At 40.8% G+C, this 25,981-nt stretch overlaps 1 long non-coding RNA gene and 1 pseudogene across 1 annotated transcript in view; one reads left to right on the top strand and one right to left on the bottom strand.

The window, feature by feature from the left end:
• Positions 1-13,022: 13,022 nt before the first annotated feature.
• Positions 13,023-14,315, bottom strand: LOC131508040 (TAR DNA-binding protein 43-like; annotated as a pseudogene).
• Positions 14,316-20,942: 6,627 nt separating this feature from the next.
• Positions 20,943-25,981, top strand: part of LOC131507275 (uncharacterized) — a 44,291-nt gene continuing 39,252 nt past the window's right edge. The window contains exon 1 of the long non-coding RNA XR_009259427.1: positions 20,943-24,714. This is a non-coding gene — a long non-coding RNA (uncharacterized LOC131507275). The remainder of the gene's footprint in view (positions 24,715-25,981) is intronic.

Below are 25,981 nucleotides of genomic sequence, written 5' to 3'. Positions count from 1 at the left end.
AAGAACTAGAATTGGCATAGCTACCTCAATAGCAAAGCAGAAAAAAGGTGTAAACAGCGGGGGAAAAAAGATTAGGAAAGAAATGAAATCTTGCTCCTCTGGGACCAAACTACCATGTTGGTCGAGCAAAGGAAAAAGAGAACAAAGGAAACAAAATTCGGATGGCAGAGACTTATATGTTGTGAAGAATTGGAAGAAATCTACCTGCTCCCTGGGAGATTGGCCCTGAAGCACCCAGGTCCTGTGGGCATGGTGTATCTTAGTTATTCTTGGTGCCCCGAGGCCAGGCGAGGCGCTTTCAGGCCCCCAAGGGCTCAAAGATACAATTTCTTTCTTCTCTGTTGCCACATTCAGAGTTTAGCAAGGGTTCTTAGGCACTAGGGTAAAACAACTTACAACTTTTTTCAGATAAAAAACATGGAGATATTTGGAGCAGGTATTGTTTATTAAAAAGAAAAGCCTTCAAGGCAGTGACTGAAATAAATAAACCGCTTATATCAAAATTATGCCTCTGTTTTACGGAAGGAAACAGTCTGACCCTTCCATTTATTTAGTGAGGGCATTGGAGTTTCCACTATTGCACAAAATCTACTGGGATGACTCTTAGATTGGGAATAGGCTTGTTTTTATGAACATAATGAGTGACTCCTTTTCAAGGAATTGACTTGATCTGAATTAATTTTGTCCTTTTTTCCCCTTCCAGTTAGAACATCATACCTATGGTTTCACCAATATCCTGTTTTGAAATAGACTGTACTAACTCAGCTCAGATGCCACAGCTCTTTGAATAATAGAAAGAATGTCTTGTTTTCTCTATCATTTACTTTTTAAAAGTTTTGATGGTTATTTATTTTTGAGAGAGAGAGTGCGTACGTGTGTGTGTGTGTGTGTGCGCACCTACATAAGCAAGTGTGTGTGTGTGTGTGTGTGCACCTACAAGCAAGTGCACCTACATAAGCAGAGAGGTCAGAGAGAGGGAGATAGAGGATCTGAAGTGGGCTCTGAGCTGACAGCAGAGAGCCTGATGTGGGGCTCGAAATCACAGACCCGCGAAATCATGACCTGAGCTGAAGCTGGACGCTTAACTGACTGAGCCACCCAGGTGCCCCTATCATCTATTTTTTTTTTTTTTTTAAGTAGGCTTCATGTCTAGCTTGGAGTCCAGTGTGAGGCTTGAACTCATGACCCTGAGCTCAAGACCTGAGCTGAGATTAAGAGCAGAACACTTAACCAACCGAGGAACCCAGACACCCCTCTATCATCTAGTGATTTCTAGTGATGATGATACAAAGTTAATAATTTTCTTCATATGGTTTTGAAGTTTGTTTTACATTTACTGTCCTTATATCTAACTAAAAATTCCCCTTGCTTTCTTCTGTAGTGCAAATATCAAAATTTTCCACAATGGGTTCAGCCCTGCTGTTTCTTGTGCATACATTTATCTTGGCTGCAAGCAGTGTAACATAACTGTCCTTTATGTTCTGGGTACCATATTGTTTTATTAGTCCTACTCATGATTTTTTTTTCTGTAAATTTTCCAGTATTATGGAGTTCACTTCTAGCTGATAAAATTGTCTCCACTCTCTTTCAGGGAACAGGGTATACTTAGATGTAGCAATGCCATGTTCTAGTAAAATATGGACTATTCGATTAGCGTGAATCTCTTTCTCTCTTTTTAAACTTTGCTTTGGCTTCATGCCAATCTAGAAGTGACCATGGAATAAAAAAAGTCTTCACCAGTAACTGTTTTTCTTTTCTTAATGACATGTGATAAAACATGATCTATATCTTTTAGTTCTGTGCATTTGACAATTCCTCAAAGACCTCAATCAAATCAATTATTCCATATGAAGTGGCCCAAACATTTAAAATAAAATTTTCTGTTTCATTTATTGTGGTAAAATGTATGCAACATAGAATTTACTATCTTAACCATTTTTAATTTTTTTAAATGTTTATTCATTTTTTGAGAGAGAGAGAAAGAGAGGGAGAGAGAGAAAGAGAGAGAGAAAGAGAGAGAGGGCGCGCCGCGCATGAGTGGGGGAGGGGCAGAGAGAGAGAGGGAGACACAGAATTCAAAGCAGGCTCCAGGCTCTGAGCTGTCAGCACAGAGCCCCATGCAGGTCTCGAACACACGAACCGCGAGATTATGGCTTGAGCCTAAGTTGGATCCGCAACCGACCGAGTCACCCAGGCGCCCCTATCTTAACCATTTTTAAGTGTACACTTCAGTGGCATTAGAACATTCGCATTGTGTGCAACCATGACCACCGTCCATCTCGAGAGCTTTTCATCATCCCGAACTGAAACTGTGAACCTAGTTAAGCCATAAATCCCCATCTTTCCTGCCTCGCCCCTGGTCACCACTATTTCACTTTCTGTCCCTATCGTACATACTTCATATAAGTGGAATCATACAATGTTTGCTCTTTTATGTAAGTTTTCCCTTTTTGAAAGGATATTGCAGCATCCAGCAGATGACTTGGACCCTTAAAATTGCTCCTTCACTTTCCTTCGGTTTCCGTCAGCTGAATAAGGTGGGAGATTCATGAGGGCTTCCCCATTAGCCCCAGTGAGGTGATGCTTCAATTAATTTTGTCAAAGACAAATTCATTTCACACAGTATCAGACTGATAGAATATATCACACTCATATGAGAATACTTTTAAGCTCTTTGAGCCAAGGATATAAAAACATATTGAAATAATTATTAACTGAAATTGTTCTGTCTGCATCTTGAGTGTGTGTGTGCATGTGTATGTGTGTCTATCCTCATAAAGGAAAGGATTTTGCCTGGTAGCATTAATAACTAATCTCCATAAGTCATATTATAGTTTACAAAGGACATTTTCACGACCCCTTCCTATGAAATAGAAGCCTTGAAAAGGTTAACGTTCATTCCCATGTTTAGATGCTACAGTACAAGCTCATTGAGATTCACTCCCTTACATTCCCAAGGTAAGTTAAGTGGTGTTGCCTGGTCCTGAGCACAGTCCCATTGTGTTGGTCCCACATCCCTTCATGTCGCTAATTACCCCCCAGTGACACAGGAAGCCACATCAGTGTGTGGAATCCCAGTCTGGTGCACTAATCAGCACACGCAGTGCTCTCCGTCTTTTAATTTGACCTTCCAGGAGACCTTTCCCTATGTCCAACAATCTACTACTCACTCTAAGGACGTGGCACTTGACCTACACATCATGAGGTTCCAGGAGGGTCAGACACTTCCCTTGTCTGGCAAAGAACTTCCCTCAAGCTGCTATGCTTAAGGATCAGGAGCTCTTTTCTCTCACCAAAACTGGGTCACATTACAGATAGTGGGGAGAGATAGTGTGGAACTAGTTCACAGTGGCAGCTGACCAAGTTCTATTGCTGGCAACACGGATGGAAAATGGCCTATGTTAAAGTCCAACATGAAATTGCAAACAATTAAAATAATAATAAAAAGTGCTGCCAATGGTATGCTGAAAACCTTTCGAAATTTAAGGAACATAGTGCAGAGCATATTGGTTTACTTGATCTCTCGGCTCTGCGTGTCTGGTCAGTGTAGGAAACACAGCAAAGGGAAGGAGATATGAAGCAGAAACCTCAGCTCTGTGCTCTCTTAACTCTTGGAGACTCACATCCCCAAGAGGATCGTCAGAGTGGTTTTTAAATTAAAAAAAAAAAAAAATATAGCAGAGCTGCTAAGTGTTTTATTTCTGAAACCCTCGCCGTCCATGACCATTGAAAGACCATCTTCTGTAGGTCCTGCGAAGCTGCCAAAGCAGGGAAATGTGTTATGTTGCATGGATTCATCTCTCACTCCTCATTCGCTCCTATTTTCCATGGCACTTTGATCTTTTCTTGTTTTCCACTCCACATTGGTCCCTGTATATCCTGGGCCAATTGGCATGCTTCTGTTAAAGAAGGGTTTTGCTAATATTATCCTAGCTGTTCTGACTTCTCCTACACTGTCTCGTCCATCCTATCGTGATATACTGTTGGTTACTCTAAATCCTGCTGTTGAATCTTGCTGATACAAGCTTAACTGCCTAACTTTACATTCTTTACGTTATCTATAGATTTACCAAACATCTTTGTTCCAAAGAGTTCAAATTTTTTCGAAAAAAAAATTGTTTTTATCAGATAACATTTTGTTTTAACAGTTTGACAAAAAGGTCACCATTAAGGGGCATCGGAGTGGCTCAGTTGGTTAAGCACCCGACTTCGGCTTAGGTCGTGATCTCACAGTTGGTGGGTTCGAGCCCCGCATCTGACTCTGTGGGGACAGCTAGGAGCCTGGAGCCTGCTTCAGATTCTGTGTCTCCTTCTCTCTCTGCCCCTCCCCCACTTGTGCTCTGTCTCTCTATCTCTCTCTCTTTCAAAAATAAAATAAAACATTAAAAAAATTAAAAAAAAAAGGCAACCATCAAGAATTTAGGCTAATGTATTAATGTTGCCTACTGTGTTAAGGCTAGTTGAGATACAGGTTTTAGTTTGAAAAAGTAAATCTTATCAAGAGATACTTACCCGAATAGAATGGCTCAAAAGACTCTCCAAACTAGCTGTGTTACACTGCACAAATTACTAGGCCTTTCCAGGCCTCTATTCTGCATCAGAAATAAGGAGTGGAAGATTCCACTTGCCTCTGGGCATTAAAATGCAACAATTCTTTGAATTTATAAAATAAAGAGCAAGCCTGGCATGCTGCCTGAGGACTGCTAGGACTCACATTTCAGATGCTCTTGGCTGTGTGTTTCTAGAAATCGATTTCCTCATTAGTCCTCTTTCAACTTATTTTGAAATTTAGCCTCTGAATTTTTTTCTGTCTTATTCCCCCCTGCAGCCAGTTCCCCACATTTATTTCTAGAAACCAGCAGCTTCTATAGGTGCTTTAAAACAAAGCTGTATCAGCCACTGAGAGCTGTACGTGGCATTATCAGAAAGAGAATTTCATAGAAGAATAACTTTGAAGGCAGTGAGCTTCTGGCCTTTGTTTTCTTTTTTAGCCCACGGAACCACTGTCAGACATAAATGCAATTTCTGTGCTTTGTTTGAGTTGGGTGACTCGGTTTACATGAATATTTTATCATTATACATTAACTTTATCTGCAACATGATTTTTTAAAGAGTTCTGTTTGAGTAAGAATGTTTTTATTATGCCCTAGGCTTCGCTTTTCTATGGAAATGTGTGCTCAGTGTTATAATAAAAGGATTAAAACAAAAGCACTTTATTTTGAAAGCAACTTTTCAACAATACTGTGTATAAAGCCCTGATAGAGTTTTTAGGCTTTTAATGTTTAGAGAGGTAGTTATAGGTTTGAGAGAACACTCTTCTATCCCACCGAGGCAGCATATCTGCTGTATTTCATAAAGGAAGATGTCTAGGCCTTAAATTAGGTAACTTTGGACTTTAACCTCATGCTACCCCTTAGCTCAGCGCCATTGGATAAGTCATTTTACCTTAACTTTTCTCCTATAGGGTGAGGGCAGTAATAATTACTTCCCAAGATTAGAGCCAAACACCATCTAGCCCACGGGAGGCACCAAGCAAATGGTTTGGGGATGATTTTCTATTAAGAGATGAGGGAGATTTCAGTTCTTTAGCCTCAGGGTACCATATATTTGCTTTTCTTTTGGACTTGAAGTAAGAATTCACTAGGTACAATTATGCAATTTAACTACCACTTTAATAAATTTGTCTTTAAACAATACCTGCTAATTAATGGTTTCCTTCATACCTAAAACCAGCCTTTCATCATATCCCTAGCCTTAAAAATTAACTGTCAGCAGAGTTAGTGATTTATTAGATTTGTTTGTTTGTTTGTTTGTTTGTTTGTTTTTAGCTGAACAATGCTTCAGTTGAATTCTCCATTATATAACTCATTTTGCTTCTCTACTGGTTTTCTGATTTGAATCATGAACATTTCTCTCCTTCTCTCTCCCTCCTTCCTCTGTGCTTTTCTTTCTTCCTTTCATTCAACATGTATTTACTGAGGGTCTGTTATGGGCCCAACATTGTTCAGGTCCTGGGGAAAAAGTGAAAAAACAAACTAGGAGGAGGTCTGTTTTAAATGAGATGTTCTGAGAAGGCCAACATTTAGGATGAACATTTTTTATATGACATTGGTTCTATTATTCTGTTACCTTTACCCAGAAGCTTCTGAAATGCTCCGGGTTCTCGAGCCATGTCTCAATTTTGAGGCTACATTTTCTAGACATATATGGCCACCTGGCTTTGTCTTAACCTCATCACAAATTCCATTTGATTGCTTTGCAAAACTGCTTGGGAGGTCACATATGCCAAGGGTGGCTCTACACACTTTTTCCTATAAACCCTTCCAGTTGAACTTGTCAACATGGACCGAGAAGCCATTAAGTGGGTGGATGTGATGGTTAATTTTATGTGTTAATACTGGGCAGGGAATCCCCAGATATTTAGTTAACCATTATTTTTTGTGTATGTCTGTGAGAGTGTTTCTGGATGAGATTAGTGTTTGTTTTTGTTTTCTTTTCCAAGGTTTTATTTAAATTCTAGTTAGTTAACATATAGTGTAACATCAGTTTCAAGGGTAGAATTTAGTGATTCATCACTTACAACACCACGTGCTCATCACAAGTGCCCTCCTTAATACCCATTATCCATTTAGCCCTTCCCCCCCATCCACCTCCCTTCCAGCAACCCTTGATTTGTTTACTATAGTTAAGAAAGTCTCTAATGGTTTGCCACCCTTTCTCTTTTTTTTTCTTTCCTTCCCCTATGTTCACCTGTTTTGTTTCTTAAATTACACAGATGAGTGATATCATTTGTCTTTCTTTGACCGACTTGTTTCACTTAGCATAATACACTCTAGCTCCATTCACATTGCTGCAAATGGCAAAATTTCATTCTTTTTGAGGGCTGAGTAATATTCATTGTATATATATACCAGTTCTTCATTATTCATTCATCAGTCAGTGGACATTTGGGCTCTTTCCATAATTTGGCTATTGTTTGTAATGCCACTATAAACATTGGGGTGCATCTGCCCATTTAAATCAGTATTTTTGTATCTTTTGTGCAAATACCTAGCAGTATAATTTCTGGGTCATAGGGTAGTTCTATTTTTAGCTTTTTGAGGAACCTTCATACTATTGCTATACCAGTTTGTATTTCCACCAACAGTGTAAGAGAGTTCCTTTTTCTCCACATCCTTACCAACATCTGTTGTTTCCTGTGTTGTTCATTTGGGATTAGCATTTGAATCTGTAGACCGAGAAAGCAGATTGGTCTTCATAATATGGGTGGGCATCATCCAAGCCACTGAAGGCCTGAATAGAACAAAAAGATAGAGGAAGGGAGAATTTACTCTCTGCCTGACTGCTTGAGCATGCATATTCATTTTCTATCTTCAGACTGGAACTTCCATCATTGGTTCTCCTCTTCTCAGGCCTTTGGACTTGAACTGAAACTATATCACTGACTTTCCTGGACCTTCAGCTTGTAGAAGCAGATCATAGGATTTCTCAGCCTCCATAAATGTGTGAGTGAATTTTCTCTCTCTCTCTCTCATGTGTGTGTGTGTGTGTGTGTGTGTGTGTGTGATGTATATATTACCAGTTCCCTTCTTGACACCATGATGGAAATATGACCCAGACTTGGAAAATTCTGGTACCTTACATCCTATGCCTTTACAAGCTGATAAAATCCTACGAAATGGGTATTACTATAATTTACAGATGTGGAAACAAGGTCAGAGACATTATGTAAGTTGCTCAAGGTCATCAGCTAATAAGAGGCAAAGCCTAATTTCAATGCCCATGTTCTTCCCACTGTTCCACATTACCATTTATATCATAACGCTTGTTTTAGAGAGCACGACTATTGCTTCAGATCCCGTAACTGAGATGATTGGCAATACTTCTTTTCTAGCTACCTGAGACCTTGTACGTTTAGCCAGAGCTCCCATTAAACTGAAAGATGAAGTTGAATCAAATAATCATGAAAAAATGAATGTGAACAAACTTTAAATAGTAAAACTTCATTAACATAAAATGGGGATTATAAAGCAATGGCAGTAGCCATATGTTATTTTTGTTTGCTCTGCATCTGTTCTTTCAGGAAATCGCCCTACTCCCCATGTGGTTCTGGACATATTTTCAATCAACTCACTTGGCATCCAGGTGCCAGCACCCCCAGCTCCCTTCCTGCCACAGTGATGAAAATGTGACCTACTCTTATATCCCAGGCTACTTGATGCCTCTGAAGAGTGGAGTCATGACTGAAGGAAGGCCAATGAAAATCTTTTGCCAGGACTGGTATATAGATGTCAGGAGAGGAAAATTGATTTTGGTTGAAGGGCATACATTTCTACTGATGCTAATCATTTTTTTGAAACATAAGGACTACAGTATGATATATACACACATGTATGTACATAGAATATACGTATATACACATATATCATATTTCTGCCTCTCTCTTTCTCTGCCTAGAGACCTAAACAAATTCTGATTAATAGGGGCATTTCAAGAGGCCATGGAAAGAGGGGGAGTTTAGAGGTTATGTCCTGAGCTGATGAGAAAAAATGAGGTCTAGAAAGTCTAAATGCATGCCTGGATTCATGGATCCAGGGCTAAAATTTAAATCAGTATCTTATTTTGTTGTTATTTCAATCAAACTACACTGCATTAATCTTTCAGAGGTCCACTAAGTTTGCCTGAGTTGGTAGGGGAGGTAGTGAGTATTTCATATTCAGGGAACCGTGCTAAGTGTCGCAAGCAAAAGATGATCCCTGGTCTCATGGAGTTTAAGACAAACCATGAGAGCTGCTCTCATGCCTGTTACGTTCCAGGCATTATCAAGGCCCAGGCAGGATAGGGTCTAACAATAGGATTTATTGCATATATTTCAAATCAATGATTTTGTTTATTCATTCTTTTTAAGAAAATGTTCATTTAATTTGAGAGAAAGAGAGCATGGGAACATGCCTGCACCCTCAAGTGGGGGAGGGGCAGAGAGAAAGGGAGAGAGAGAATCCTAAGCAGGCTCCACACTGTCTGTGCAGAGTCCAACACAGGGCTCACTCCCACCAACCATGCAGGGCTCGGTCCCACCAACCGTGAGATCACGACCTGAGCTGAAATCGAGAGTCAGCCACTTAACCTACTGAGCCACCCAGACACCCCTTTTTTATTCATTCTTGAATGAGGATGTGATGATATTACAGGATACCCAGACATCACTGAAACTGGAAAGTAGGATGTTATGGTGAACATCCTGCATTTGATTCTTGCTCTCTTGTAGATTGCATTCTTGCTCTCCTGTAGATTGCATTCTTGCTCTCTTGTAGATTGCATTCTTGCTTCATCTTGCCAAGATGAAGCTTCTAAACACAGAATTATTTACATAAGTAGGAAAATAATAAAAGTACTTATGTTATATTTGCATGTGTTGTAACAATCCTGTGAGCTAGTAACTGGTTCCTGCCCACGTTCCAAGTCTTAGGAGGCTTTGTAGCATCACCTGATTTTCAGTCATCATTCGTGTAGGAGTCCAACAAAACGTGCATGGTGGCTGCTTTTTAATATTATGGTTATATCTGCATTAACGGTGACAGTTATGTATTCTTACCCTTCAAACAAGAATTTTGTAAATCTCTGCTCAGATGACCAGCCTACTGTCCATAGCAACCCTAATTTGGATCTAAGTCAATCCTTTTCCATTTCTGTGCCAGCTGTTAGGCTACAGAAGAGGAGACACATATAATTTGTGGACTTCACACCCATGTAGCATATTTTTACTGAAGAATTCAAGGCATTCTGGATTTTTATTCCTTTTAATTTAAAATAACTCTGAACTTTAAGATGGAAGAGGTAGTTTTCTTGTCTACTAAGTGGAGAAGGTACCTGAGCACAGGGTACCTTACTTCATGCTATGGCTCTGTTGCTGAAAAATGATACCTAAGCTGGATGCTTGCAAATCAAGCAGGGGAAAGTGGTGATAGAGGTTGCAAGGTAAAGAGATTATATAGTGAAAATGCTAATAAAACATACTATCCCCCTATTTAATTTTTACTTAGAAATTCAGCTTTATGTACATTTGGCCTAAGGAAATAAGACGCGTCTAAACTACATTTCTTGGACTAGAGGTGTTAGTAGAAGCTTCAGTCTGAGGCTCCTTGTCCAGGATTTTGTTGAGATGTCAGTGGCAAATGGACTTCCATTTGTAGAAAAAAAAAAATAAAAGCTTCTTATTCTGGCCAAGATTTTTCTTTTTTTAAAAAAAATTTTTTTTCAACGTTTTTTATTTATTTTTGGGACAGAGAGAGACAGAGCATGAACGGGGGAGGGGCAGAGAGAGAGGGAGACGCAGAAGCGGAAACAGGCTCCAGGCTCTGAGCCATCAGCCCAGAGCCTGACGCGGGGCTCGAACTCACGGACCGGACCGCGAGATCGTGACCTGGCTGAAGTCGGACGCTTAACCGACTGCGCCACCCAGGCGCCCCTGGCCAAGATTTTTCAAAATCAGGGCATCACCTATACCTCCAATCGTATTTTTCGGGTACTGACTATTTTTATATAAATAAATATATAAAATATATGCATTGTTAGTTTTGTAGGCCCCAATTCAGCAGATTGGCAGGTAGTATTGAAAAGCTGTGATCCCTGCACTCCTCTGGCTCTCCATCTATAAGTATGAAGTTTGGCATGTATATATGGAACATCGTTCTTCTGGAATAGGAATTATTCCATTTCTCTAAGCATTAACTGCCTGGTGTGAGCCCTTGAGTGCCCAGGTGTTCACAAACATCTGTCTTTTCATGCCCCTTGAGAATCTGCCCTGTATTTTCCTGTTGCACTCGAGCCAACTTAGAACCCATCCCTTTCCAGCCAATCTCTTCTCCCTGGTCTTTGGTTCTTTCTTCTTCTGTTTCTGATTTGCCCTGATAATCTTTCTCAATTTTCTGTCTCTAAATGCATCCTAGCAACATACAGCTTCTTGTTTATACATCTTTCTTGTCTTTAGGACTTTGCTGATATTGCGCTTTTGCCTACAATGTCTTAGTCAATCAAACTTCCGCATCTTTGAAGACCCAAGTCAGATGTCAATTCTTCTAGAATCACTTCCTCAGTCCATAGCCTAGGTAAATTTTCTTCTTTTATTCTTCCAAGGTAAACTGAATGATAATTTCTTGTTTTTTTAGTTATTTAGATCAGCTTTATGTAAGAATTTCCAACATGAACAACTCTTTTGTAACTAATTAATTAATTAATTAATTTAGAGAGAGAGTGAGAGAGCATAAGAGCAGGGTAGGGGCAGAGAGAGGAGAGAGAGAGAATCCTAAGCAGACTCCACACTGTCAGCGCAGAGCCTGATGTGGAGCTCCAACTCGCGAACCACAAGACCCTGACCTGAGCCAAAATCGAGAGTCAGACGCTTAACCGATTGAGCCACCCAGGCATCCCCAACATTAACAGTTCTTATAAAAAACATCTGAGCACAGAACACAGAACTGCATCCAACAGCATTCTTATGGGTCGCTAGCAGACGTTAGGACTTCAACCCTTCTTTGTAACACCCCTAAGCTCCCTGGTGAACTCGACTAACAAGTACTCCTGCAAAGCACACCACAAGCTCAGTTCAAGTTCTCAGCCCGCCAGCTTCAGTTTCCGTGACCGCACTTACAGATCTGTAACAGAAAAGACCCCCTACCGCTCAGCCTTCACAGCAGTTGACAAAGGGGTGGGGGAGATACCAGTATCATTTCACTTAAGACATTCAACCAACACAGGGTATCTAAGAACAAAACTCACTGAAGGTCTCCAACAGATGCGGACGTCCTTTGAATGCAAAAAACATTCGTACGTTATTTGCTATCATTGCCATCTGCACACTCTGTCACCAAAGCCATAGGATTGAGAGATAACATCTCACCAAGCTGAAAAATATCCGTTATGCATGGGCTGCATGGCTCTCTCGTGTTCTTGCTCATACTGGCCTTTGAAGCCTTGGCACCGCCATCAATCCCACACAAAGTTTCAGAAGTTCATACAGCCTTCTGGTTCCATAGCACAGCCCTGTGTTCATAGCATTGATACAACTCCGTAAAATAAGGAGTAGCGGATAAAAATGGGACGCCCGCTGTCAAAGACACAGCCTGTGCAGGGCAGTGACAGATTCTTGATTCAGAAAGCAAGTAGACAGAGATTTCCCTTGGCAGAATATTTACAGCACTATTTGCAATGAAGTGCTTCCTCCACAAACATTTGAAATGCGATGAACTGCAAAGATTAAATGAAGGCTTCATATCGTACTTTTGCATATGAAGGGAGACAAGTGTGAAAAAAACAAAAGAACTAAACACGGTGACAGCGTGATCGCCAAAAAAGATTTTCTTAAGGAAAAAGTCTATATGGTGGGGTTCAAAGTAAAACAAAGAGAAAATAATGTAGTTCTAATCAGTGGTTTCCATTTTGAACATGCGAAGAATTCACTTAACAAGCACAGGGATAAAATATTATAGGAGAAACCTTTTTTTAAAAAAATTTTAAAAAGTTTTTTCTTAATTTTTTTTTTTTTTTGAGAGAGAGAGAGAGAGAGAGAGGCAGGCAGAGGGAGAGGGAGACACAGAATCCTAAGCAGGTTCCAGGCTCTGAGCTGTCAGCACAGAGTCAGACACAGGGCTCGAACTCACAAACCAGGAGATCATGAGCCAGAGTCAGACACTTAACTGACTGAGCCACCCAGGGGCCCCTAGAGGAGAAACCTTTTGATATCAATTACAGTGTGTTGGTTCTTACCAATTGGGCAAATAGCAATTCACTTGTAAACATTCAATATTTCTACCTTTTGTAACAACACTTCTAAAAGTCCTTTAGCTTTTCCTCTTTTTCTACAGAAAAAGGTAAAAAAAAAAAAAATACTCCTGAATATACTCCACACTGAACAAACCAATTTTGAGAAGTCTTAGTACATCTGTATTTTACATTATGCTTAACACATGTTTGGAAAAATTTGAATTCCCGCCAGCCTATACCAACCCCACTGTCTACATTTCTCAGCCAGAAGATTTAGAATCCACACTTGAGCCAAAGCGTCCACTGGAACCGCTGCCTGACTTTGCATGTAATGCAGAGCCCCAGCCAATTGCTGCACCTGAATGAGAATTGCTTAGAGGAGTTATTTTCAGAACCAAAGGCCTGACTTGGCTCCCTCTGCATGTTACCCTGGATTCGGTTCTCACCCGATGGGCCTGAACTGGGGACGAACATGCCCATCATACCCTAGCAGCTCTGCGGTGCTGCTGGGGCTGCAGCGTCACTGCTGGATTAATGCTAGAAGCGCCAGAGTTCATCCTTGCACCCATATTCCTACCTTCATCGTTTCCCAAGCCAGCTCCACCCCGTCTCCTGTTACCAAATCCACCCTGATTCCCAAAGCCCCCTGGATTGCCACCAGATCTTCCACTTTTAACTGTCCGTTGCTGTTGTGCTTAAGTTCAGCATCGGCTATGTGGACACCGGGTCCTTTAATGATCAAGTCCCCTCCACAAAGAGACTGGGCCACCTGATCATCTGCCAATGTGGCAAAGGCAAAAGCCCTGAATGGTTTGGGAGTAAAGACACCGACCACCTCCCCGTACTGGCTGAAGAACTGCCGCAGCTCCTCAGCAGTCATGTCCCCTCACGACGTCCATCAGACACCTTCCTGCTTCTCAAAGTCTTCCGTGGGCTTTACTTAGAATTAGGAAGTTTATGGTGACACCTTCATCCAACCATCATGTGTCTCTGGCATTATTTTCACCTAGGTTTTATATTCCGGAAAATGAACAAAGCCAAACCCCTTTGAATGGCTAGTTTTAATGTCTTTCTTGACCTGAACCATAAGAACTTCTCCAAAGGCACTAAAATATTCTTTTAGATCCTGTTCAGTTGTTTTTCTTTTTTTTTTTTTCTTTTTTTTTTTTCTTTTTTTTTTTTTCTTTTTTTTCTTTTATTTTTTTTATTTTATTTATTTTTTTTTTTTGTTCAGTTGTTTTTCATGGGAGGTCCAACATTATTAAGTTAGACCTTTTCTGGACAGCTCTTTTCACTTGCCCTGCTGATAAAGCATCTGTCTCATCCATTTTTCTCTTGTTATCTTTGGGATAGTTGACAACATATACCAGATTCCCCCAGCCAGTACTGGGCCATGCAGAATTTCTTCTACCAGCTGCACACCTCTCATCCACTGAGACGCTGGATCCACATGCCCCTGGAAACTGGGCTGTAACCATGGAAAGCAGCAATGTCTCATCGTCTTCTGATGGTATTTCAACAGGCTCATCATTCTCATCTTCGGTTAACCGAATATATTATTTGGGTACAACATCGTATTTTTCCACTAGGCCGCTGCTAGGAATTCTGGCAAGGAATCCAAAGCAACAAGGGATCCAAGAGCAGTCCAGGTACCCCTTCACTCCTACCGTAATTTCCTGTTTGTATATAGATTTCTTTTTAAATAATTGTTTTAATGTGTATTTATTTTTGAGAGAGAGAGAGAAAGAGAGAACAAGTAGGAAAGAAGAAGAGAGAGAGGAGCCACAGAATCGGAAGCAGGCTTCAGGCTCCGAGCTGTCAGCACAGAGCCCAACGTGGGGCTCGAACTCATGAACTGTGAGATCGACCTGAGCTGAGGTTGGATGCTTAACTGACTGAGCCACCCAGGTGCCCCTATATACTTCTAATAAGATTCTGTTTCAGTCCCATCCCATTCCCACCCTACTAGCCTGTGAAATACCTCAAGATAAGGGCCAAAGCATTCATCTTTGTATGACTAATACTCTAAGATATTGTTAGAGTTTCAGTAAATGTCCCCTGGATGACTGAATGCTCCTTGGATTCCTAGTCACTAGCTGGGGTCTTTATCAGCCTGGAAAATGTTTTCTGGAATCATGACTCTTTCTCATTGGCTATGAGTCTTTACCATGGACTCTCCCCTCAAATCAGACAATGCAGAATGGGGCCACATTAGAGAAGATCCAGCTTCACCATTTCCTCATGAATGTTATGGTATGCCAGGACCTTTGAAGAGGGGGGTTGGGGTTACTAGGAGAGAGTTTCCTTTGGCTTGTCTCTGTGGTCTGTATCCACTCATTTCTGTATGAGGCCCATTTTTGGGTACCCAGCAGATCCTGATGTCAGAGGCATGTAAATTATAAGATAAACTATTCCCTCCAGATGCCATACATGTTCTGATCTTTATGCCCCCTTTTATATTATATCTTTCTGGCATGCTCTTCACCAACTTCTCTGTTTAACCAAACCCTACAAATCCAAATTTTATTTCAGGCTCTATCTCCTTTGTGAAGTATCTTTAAGCTTATATTAATCCCCTCTCCTTTGTACTCCTTTTGGTTTCTAGAATCCCAAACTTGTTCTCATCTTTCCTTTGTGTTGTTAGTTTCTACATACCTGTGCTGTCTTCTCAATAGGATTATCACCTTCTCCAAGGTGAGTGTTTTAACTTGGGAATGCCTAAATTTAGAACATGTGGGAACCTCAGTGACAGACCACAAGAGGGCAGGGGTTGGGAATGGCAGAATCAGGTCAGAGATAGTGGGGGCGGGGGGGAAGTTGACCTGTCTACAGAGGTTGGGCTCTCAGGGGCCTTGGGGTTGGCCAGTGCTCTAAGTCCCAGAGATATGGGGAGGTCAGGGATGGTTCGTGCCAATGTTGGGATCTAGGAGTTCAATCTGCTGTGTGGAGTGGGGCAATGTGAGGGACCCTGGGCAGCGGGATTTTATTGTGGCCTCAGTTAAACAATGCTCTCCTGTTAGGAAGCCAGTCAGGCTGTAGGAGCAGGGAAGACTCTGGCAAAATCTAGGTAGAGTGGGAAGAAAGACTCCCAGATCAGTAGGAAACGGGGTTGGTCTAGTAAGTTGAGACAGAAGCCCAAACAACATGATGGAGGTGAGGAAATGGTGGGAGGAGGGGGAGCAAGGGAGAGAAGAGGAGGAAGGGAGATAAGGAAGGGGAAATGAGGAGTATGTAGAGAGGCTAGCAGTGTGAGAGAAGAGAAGGGAGAACTAGTTGAAGAGGGGAGAAGAGAAAGAGAAGAAAAGGCAAATAAAAGTAAAAGAGAGGAAAGAGGGAAGAAGAGAAACAAGATTAGAAAAGGAGAAGCTAAGAGAAGAGAAGGAAATGGGGAGGCTTATCCCTGCACACCACCTGCCTGAATACAGTCCAACCCAACAGTCATGCTAAGAGGGTGGGTCAAGTTGCATTCTATCTCTGTAAAATCACTATCAACCTTTACCTCCCAAATAGCGACTTGGATGTGGACAACTGCCGTTTTTCTCTGTTTTTTTGTAGAGCGTGAATAAAAGCTTTTAAGAAAATTTGGCTGCATTTAATTTGCATTCTATATACCTTCTCCACTGTGTGTACATTATTTTCATTAAGTGTACGTTGCATATATTGTACACGTATTCCTCATTGGGCACAAATGTGGCATGATTGCTATACAAACACAGCTTTGAAACTGATTTTCTGACTAACTCACTATACCAGCTGCTTCTAGCTTAACCACACTGTGACCAATAAGCTTTAACTCCTGTGTGCAGTTCTGAGTCTGCCTCAGTCACAACCAACTTGTAGGTTAGAGGCTGCTGATGCACTCCCTGGCCCCTTTAGAACTGGCTCATCACTGAACAGTGACTAGATGACTGAGAAATGTGGTCACGATGCAGTTTTGACGGCCAAGTAAGAGCAGCATCAAGAGTCATTCATTCCCAGCACCCTCGCATGTTAGGTAGGAAATAGATCAATGCAAGTAAAATAATACTTGCATGCAACATGAGGCTGCCGGGAGGAATGAAGGACATGCCCTTACAGCAGTAACTCGCACAAAGCATCCGATATCATCTACTATACTTTTATTTGTATTGTTATTGCTTTTGTGCTTACATTTCAACATGCAATATCTGGCCTGATCTTTACAGATGCTCGTAGGGCTGACAGAGCAGGCATTTGAGCCTTGTTATACTACTGGGGAAGCGGAGTTTGGCTCAGGTGATGCAGATACCCAAAGGGCCCCAGAAGTCCTCAGCTGCCTAGTGGAGTGCTCTTTGTACTCTTATGAGCTACAACCCCTTAGACCGGCCAAAGAAAAATGATTATTTCTATATCATTTCTAAATGGCCACAAAATAACATATGGTATGCCCTGACAACCCTCCAGTAAATGACTCTGTGTAGCTGTATATTGCTTGATATACTTTAAAAATTTTTAGTTTCAGCTGGGGTTTATTTCTGTGCTCTTTCTCCATTATCTTTCAACATTGGGAAAGTAATACTCAAAATTTTAAGGCTAAAGGGCCACTGGGAACAAGGGTTCAAAATAAAACTGGCTTCAAAACTGCTCCCAGTTTTATTAGTGTGTGTAAAACTGATATTTGGTGGTGCTTGTGTGTGGTTTCGAAGTTATCCCCTGTTGCAGTGAAAAGGCAAGGCGGTAAATCCAGGGGTAGAATCAGGACAGCCAATTTCTGGCTTGCTGTCTGACTCTTGACAAGTCGTTTAATATCCATGCCTTGTTATCTCCTAAATGCAAACTAGGGCAAGCACCAGGACAGGAATGGCATGGAACATTGTGATTACCAGCTATCAAAACATGTATTGGAACAATCTGTGCAGGAGCGACTTTTCCATATACATATCAGAATGTTAGATTAACAGGCTCACAGTTCAGATCCCCTCGGGACAATACCATTGAAGGCATTGGTTCGGGGTGTTGTACATAAATTCTTATGCACTGTCTGCTTTTGGGTCTTGGGGATTTTAGTAGGGGACATATTATGAGCATAGCCACTGTCTGTGATGGATACAGATGAATTCTCCTGTGGCCTCCAAGGGATTGCTGAAGAAAATATTGAGAAACTACTTTGGGTTTAACTCAGACAAAAGATTTTCCTACAAAAGGCCTACAGGTAAGCACTGGCTGTGACTTGATACCTTTACTCGATGAGGTATTTCTGGCATATTTTAAATATGTGAAACCTGAAGGAATAAAGAAACGTAAGTCCAAAGAGATCGTATTTCTCTCCTATCCGTGTATTTCTTTATCAACTTTGTCATGATGCCTAACACCCTTAAATAAGGGTTTTATATAATTAGTTGAGAAACAGAGTAGTCTCCAACCTTCCACAATTTTAAAGATCCTCAGAATAATCATATTGGGATAAAATTTGCTCAGGGATTGATTCATATTTCAAATTTATGGTGCTCTTCCCTATTGATTTTCACTCCCTGGGTGATCTCGTCTGTATCATGGCTTCAAATACCATCGATGTGTTGACACTCCCATATTTATATCTCTGGCTTAGACCTTTCCTCTGAACTCCAGGTTATATACCCAGTTGCCTGATTCACACCTCCACTTGGTGTCTAAAATCTTCTTGAGCCTAACATGTCCAAAATAGAATTCTTGTTAACCCCCACTAAACCTGATACTTCCAAAGGCTTCTCCAACTCTGAATGGCAACTTCATTCTTGAGGTACTCAGTCCAAAAACTTGGCGCTATTCTTTCTTCCTTCCTATCTCACAGCCCATACTCACCTCTCTCAGCAATTCCTATAAGATTTACTTTTCAAAATGTATCTGAAATCGGACCCTTCTGTGTGACCACTTTGTGCCACTGGTCCCGGCCACCGTCACCTTTCATCTTAATTATTATAATAATATTCTAACTGGTCCCCCTGTTTGTTTACACCATAGAGTTTCCTCCATGGTCCTTCTAAAATGTAAATCAGGTTGTGGCACCCCTCTGTTCAAACCTTCTGGGATTTTCTGAAAATATGGACAGTAAAACAAAGCCCTTAAAATGACCTACAAATTTTGGAGTGCCTACAGCCTCCCTCACCTCTGTCCTCACTTCCTAACAGTCTCTCTTGTATTCTGTTCTAGATAGTAGCCTGCTTGCTCTTCCTCCATAATGCCAGGCATGCTATAGTCTTGGTCCTCTGCTTTTTGTTTCTTTTTCCTGTAATGCTCTTTCACCAGATCCTCTGGAGGTGACCTTTTACACTTGTCTGTCAACATTTAGATTCTGATTACTCCCTTCATTGACATCATTGGACTATGGATGGTAACAAAACTTGGAATAATGCACTGTTAGTTGTGATTCCCTCTATGTCTCATCTTAGCAAACTGTCCTTTTGTAAGTAGGCTTGAATTGTCCTAATTTGAATATGCCATCCTGCTATGACCCTGAGTGACACAATAATTACCATTATATTTAGCATTTATTGGTACTGTAAGGTAATAGGCCTGCAAAATGGGATTCTGACAATGAGTTTCTCTTAAATTAATAGAGCACATGGAGAATCATCTTGCCAGGAGAAGGTGGGACATAGGTGCTCCATGTAATGAAAAGGCATTTCTATCACCCAGATTATCACTGATGGTGATATAAATGATATGCAGATGGGGGACATGGCAGTGGGAGATCACTGTGGCAACAAGAGGGACTATAAAGATTGCAAGTGAGCTGGTTTCTTCTCTCCCTTAATAGCTTACTTATTAGGGGGGAAATAAGAGATATAAACTTATATAACACATGTGGAGAACCAGATGGCCTCTATGAAAGATTTGAAGGAATTCCTTATTTCCTACTGTTGCAGGATATATTTGGCTAAGGCACAAGCCCAGGATCTGGTTGTAAGGGGTGAAGGATTGCAGAGTTAAATACTGAAGCCTGCCAGGTTTCTCTTCTAAGGCAACTGGTAGAAAAGGACCTGTACCCTGAAGCAGGGGATTGGGACATTTGAACACATACTGGGCTGAGGATTTTGACCCTCAAAATTCTCCTGAAATTTTCTTGCCTAGGGAGGTAGTTTCTGTCTCATACCTTTCCTCTAAGTAATGCTCCTCTGCATAAAAACTCTGTAGTTATTGAACCTAAGGTGCTTGCCTCATAACCTAATGTTAATTTTTCTCACAACCCAACCTCAGGCCTTGTCATTCCTTCTAGACCTAAAATGAGAGGTTTTTTTTGTTTTTTTTTTTTTGTTTTTTTTGTTTTTTACAACATAGAACAGTTTGAGAAGCTCAAGACCTGCCTCCAGGAGGAAAGCGCATACAGAAAAGGACAGAAGAATTGACTAATCTGTATCAGCAGATGCAATTGTGTGGAATTCCAAAGGTTCTGTAGCAAGGGAAAAAACTATATGGTGGACCAGGTCGAAGTCATTTATGTGAGTCTACTTACCTGGAAGTTAGATGTAAATGTTATCTCCAGGACCTGGAAATGCACTAATAGTCTACTAGGTTTCTTAATTGAATTCTATACTCATACATAGAACTCACTTGGCATATTGCAGAGGACAGAGTCTAAAGGCTTAGGAAGATGGAAATATTGGAATAAATATATTATAAATAAAAGTGCTTAGCCACTGCCTTGTCTTACCCTTTGGGAGGACCCAGAGGACCCATCATTCACGAAAGCATTAAGAAATGCATCAAGGGTGCCTGGGTGGCTCAGTCGGTCGAGCATCTGACTTCATCTCAGGTCATGATCTTATAGTTTGTGAGTTCGAGCCCCGCGTTGGGCTCTATGCTGACGGCTCAGAGCCTGGAGCCTGCTTCAGATTCTGTGTCTCCCTCTCTCTCTCTGCCCCTCCCCTGCTCATGCTCTGTCTCTCTATCTTTCAAAAATAAACATTAAAGGGGCGCCTGGGTGGCGCAGTCGGTTAAGCGTCCGACTTCAGCCAGGTCACGATCTCGCGGTCCGTGAGTTCGAGCCCCGCGTCAGGCTCTGGGTTGATGGCTCGGAGCCTGGAGCCTGTTTCTGATTCTGTGTCTCCCTTTCTCTCTGCCCCTCCCCCGTTCATGCTCTGTCTCTCTCTGTCCCAAAAATAAATAAAAAACGTTGAAAAAAAATTAAGAAAAAAACATTAAAAAAATAATAATAAAAAAAGAAATGCATTGGTGTGAGAGATAACAGTATGGAAAGATCTATGAGGGCTCCTCTTGGATCAGAGGTAATGAAGGGGATGATGCAATGTAATTGGGTACACTGATCTTAATGTGACTAGTAGGAATCGCAGAATTATAGAGGACATTACTAGCAATTAATTGTAGAAGAAGTGGTGGATGCTATTGCTATAATAAGCCATAGGACTTGAATGGTAATCGTGGAATTTGGATTTGAGGAATCTGTGACAATGTTTAATTGATGAGGGAGTCCCTAGTAATAAAATATATGGCAGCCTACTAATAGACTGTTTGACATATAGAAGAGGAAAAAGTTTTGGCCCACAGTAAAGAAACCTAATTCAAATTTTTGAAGTGGATTTCATGCCTTCTATACAATTTCTAAATTTGTTCAAATCTAAATTGGTTCAAATACCTCAAGTCTCTTAACTAAGGAGAAGTCCAGGTCTCTTTGTAGAAAGACATTATAATATGGAACTATCAATCCTGTAAATCTTTTCCCAAGACTCCCCTGGGAGATCTGAAGCCATTTATTATGGTGACTGTGCATTGAGCCAAAGGTAAATGCCCAGATTTTCTGGAAGTTATTAGGTATCGTCCATGAACTGAAGCTAATCTCTCAAGACCCCAAATAGCTTTTTGTTTTCAGAAGCAGAAGGACTGGGGATAAATACTACTATTATTTCCTCATTCAGAAAGTTTAGGGGAATTAATTTTCAGGAAGAGGCAAAATACCCATATTGACATTTTGACCTATGAAGTGGGGAGATATTATGGTAGAAAAGATTGAATAGAAATCCCTGAAACTGCCTCCAACCCTTCCCTCCCTCTTCCCATAAGATCAAAAGTGATATTCAATTCCTGGAGATATTGTAGAGATTAGTATCAGTATACAAATTTTGAGAAATAAAATGGTTACGCTTGCCATGTATTACTTAACATTAGCCTATTTGACTGATACAAAAGCCAGATGTATTATGGAGAATAATAGTAGCCTATAGCAAACTTAATCATGTAGTGATTATATTTGCAGCTGTGCTGGGATTCTATTTTAATAAGTGAGGGAGATCAGAAGCAGTTTGCATTTACATAGCAGAGACTACAGTATACCTTCAGTATTTTGCCCAAGGGCTGTGCCACTCTCTTACTCTATGTTATAATCTAGATGGGCCTTCATCATCTTGTTATTTTACTGAACATCTCACTTATCTACTATACTACATAATGGTGACACTGTTAGCTGGGTCTGGTAAGTAGGAAGTATAAAGCACTCAAGATATCTTAATAAGATGTATGCATTCTAGTGGTTAAAATCTGTTACGTTTCAGGGTCTAAAATATAAGTTGTCTGGTAAGCATAATGTGATCTCTTTTCTGAACTAGCTACTACACCTTACACGGCACTCACCACTTAGAAAATGGTATGCATCTAAAACCAGTTAGGATTCTGCAGCCACTGCATATATTTGGGGATGGTCCTCTCCCTCATTTATTGGCAAATCATAAGGTTACAATTTTTGAGTGGGACCTCTAGGAAGAAAGGGGTCTGTGGCAGGTCTAAGTTGCAATGCAGGTTACTTTGCTATCTGGACCTAATAATATGGGACACTATAAATAAAGGAAGTATTTGTGGCAGAGAGAGATGCTCTTTGAGCCTCTGGCAAATTCAGTATGAAAATCACAGCACAGGGTTCTGGAATGAGGCCATGTCCTTCTTTACTGACAAATATTTTCCATTTGAAAAATAACTCCTGGCTTGCTAGCTGGTTCTGATAGACACTAACCATTTGACCATGGGATATAAAATGACTATGCAATCTGAACTTCACATTATATATAAAGTATTATTTGACCAACAGAATTTAAAGTTGGACATAAACAATAAAATTGAAATAGTATCTGCACATCCAGTCCTGAGCATATTCATCAATCTTCAGGAGCAGATTCATATTGTATTTGCTTCTCTTGTTTTGTCATCTTTTCCTCATCCACACTTATGACTGCATGGAGAGTTCAAAATGACTACTTAATTGTGGAGGCAAAGCATGGGCCTGATTTATGGATAGATCTCCATGCTTTGCTGGCACCAGATGAAGAAGGACAAACATTACACAACAATCACACTCAGTGGTGACCTTGAAAGACATGTATGATGGAGTCATTATTACTCCATGATAATGTTAACAGCTGATGGGATTTCATAGGTCTCCCAAGATGAGAACATGTAGTTTTCAACTGGATGAAGGAAAAAAAAATGAATGGTGAGGGGCGAAACATGTAGGTTTTGTTGAACATACTCCATGTGAAATTACAGATCAACTTTCACCCTTCTAAATTTTGATCTCTGCCCTGGAAGAATGGTTTGTGTGGGCTACATCCCAGGCTTCTCTGGCTTTCAGCTGAGGATGGCCAGTAGAGATCCCAGGCAGGCGATCAGAACGAGGGCGAGCATTTATTCCCATGGCTCTTTTCTTGTGAAATCATTGCAAATTAGTTTAAATTTGACTCAACATCACTGTTTATTTCAAGGTAATTTAACTTTTTTCTATATGACTCTTTCCTTTTATGTCCTGATAACTGGTCCTTTCCCTTGTCCTTTTAGGCCTGTGGGTAATGATAGCACTGTTCTAACCAGTTCTGAGTTACTGCACAACCCTTCTTGTTCAGAACCACCCTACCTACACCTTTGTAAGTAGGACCTTAATTAAAAAAAATCCTCTAAAAATGTCCAATTTGAGAGTGCCATCTGTTTCCTATAGGGAAATACACCTCGGGCAGTCTTCTTCCCTCTTAACTCCACTCCGTTCATTATTTAGGGCTCATGCATTTTCAAGTGACAAAAATATTCCAACTAACCTTGCTTAAGCTGAAAAAGCATAGGGATTTATTGCATCACTAGAAAGTCCAAGGGATAATTCTGTCACCAGGCATGGTTGATTCCAAGAGCTCACATGATGTTGGCAGGGTTCTCTCCTCTTGGCTTTAGTTTGTGTTGCTTTCCTTTTTTAGGCAAGTCCTTTCCACAAAGTGACAAATATGGACACTGGCTGTTCTGGCTTATGGTGGCTTTACAGATTACAATCCTAGGAAAAAGAGCGTGAGAGATACTGCAAACATCCTAACACACATTGTGATGTGATTCCAATGGTGAACTGTTGGGTGTAGTTGAGGTGGCTTTCCTGGCTGTCATGTTGGCACTCACGTAGAATAAATGAACAAACTCTGCAGTCTGGCAGAGGAGTGGCTGTGAATGGAAAAGAACATTGCCTGGATCAGAGGAGGGCCATCTCCCAGCTCTCCACTGGAGCTGATTCTCTTTGAAGTATATACTTGAAATCAAGGAAGAATGTTGATAATAGAGGGTATAGGGCAAGCCAAAGGCCAGCTTCTCTTTTAACTGGAACACTCCTCTTGCTAGAATAGTGTCACTTGTCTGCCTCAGAAGAAAAACTGTTTTGGTAAATCCATTTGGAATGGCCTCTCAGCCTCAATCAGATCACCAAACTCAATAATATTGTGAAGAGGGATTCTCTTGGGTGAACAGTGAAATGGAACTGTTCAAAAGACTTCATAAAAGGCACAAAAGCCCTTTGCCAACCTTGCGTGTCTCTCTTTTTGGTAACCTTGCTGCAAATATAACTTGGAGCAGTTTGTATGAATCTTTGGGGTGACAATGGATGTAAGGAAACAAACTTGTCTGGGATAGAGGATGTATTGCACCTTCTGTGATATGAAATGCATAATACGGCTGGATTATAGCAACAGAGGGAACAGATAGGTAAGGTGGAGTGAGCTCCTGAAGGGAACGGCCCCCATTGGCATAGTTGGTAGAGCCATGGAAAACCTTTGGGATTTCTTATCCAAGCACAATGTGAGAGTGGCAGGCGTGAAAGACAGCTTTGGCTATGGTGTTAGTAGATTGGTGTTATAGCTGTTTATGAAAGAAGTGCCTGGGGTCTAGACAAGGGAATTCACAGTTTACTGGAGAGAAAGTAAGACAAAGAGATAAAGAAACCGCTCTGTGCTGAAAACAGAATAACATATGCTAAGAAGTGGTAGATAGAATTCATTTGCCTTTTAAATTCTTGTTTGCACACATCGAGCCAGGAACCAAAGTAGTATAAAAATACAAATTGCATCTTTCACAGAGCAGATAACATTTTGTGACTGGAGATTTTGGCATGTTTTATTCAATAGATATTGGTTAAAATTCTTTATTATTATGTACTTAGTACCTACTCTGAAAATTAGTGTGATATAATGGAAAAATATGGGTTTTGTGTCTGGCAAGGTGGGTTTTAGATACCTTTTCTGTCACTTAACTAGCTTTGTGCTTTTGGCCAAATTTCTGAACTTCATGCATAAAACGCAGCACACAGTTCCCACCTGCTAGGATTGCTGTAGATATTAAATCAGGTAATGTGGACAAAGTGGCTGGCACAATGGTTGTTATACGAGCAAATGGTTGCTGATATTACTACCAAATCCTTAATTAGAAGAGATCCATTCAAAGCAGGATGGCATCATAGCTCTGGTTAGTTGACATGTATATCAATATTTACGCCTACCCACCTTCCCATTTTAAATTGTTTAAACTAATCGAGCATGTTAAGGTTCACCATCTTTCACTTTTTAGCCTACTTGGGAAAGGGGTTTGTCCAAGGGGTTTTTCTGTGGTCTGGTTTCATCCCCCACGGGGATCAAAAGGTGGTATGTGCTTTGCGTGTCAGCCTGGCTCACAGACTGCCCTGGAGAAGATATAGCTTACCTCTGCTGAGGTTTAGAAATCGAGACGTGGTTTGAAATTTCTGATCTACACCATGGGCTTGTTCCTATACATTTCAATAGCTCAATATTTTCATTGTGTATTTAAATGTCAACGTAGCTTGACCTCTGGCTCTCCCCTCATTTTGCCACCACTTAAAGCTACGGGTGCAGACCTTGTTATTGTTTCTACATTAGCAGATGAGAGAGGTACACTTAAATGACATATTTGTTCTTTTGTTTTAATGGAATGAATTAACTTGGGGGTGGGGTGGCGGGAA

This window comes from Neofelis nebulosa, chromosome 3 (genome assembly GCF_028018385.1).
Source record: "Neofelis nebulosa isolate mNeoNeb1 chromosome 3, mNeoNeb1.pri, whole genome shotgun sequence".
NCBI classification, from domain to species: domain Eukaryota; kingdom Metazoa; phylum Chordata; class Mammalia; order Carnivora; family Felidae; genus Neofelis; species Neofelis nebulosa.
The sequence above is the reverse complement of the archived record's forward strand: the minus strand, read 5'-3'. Positions and strand labels throughout refer to the sequence as shown.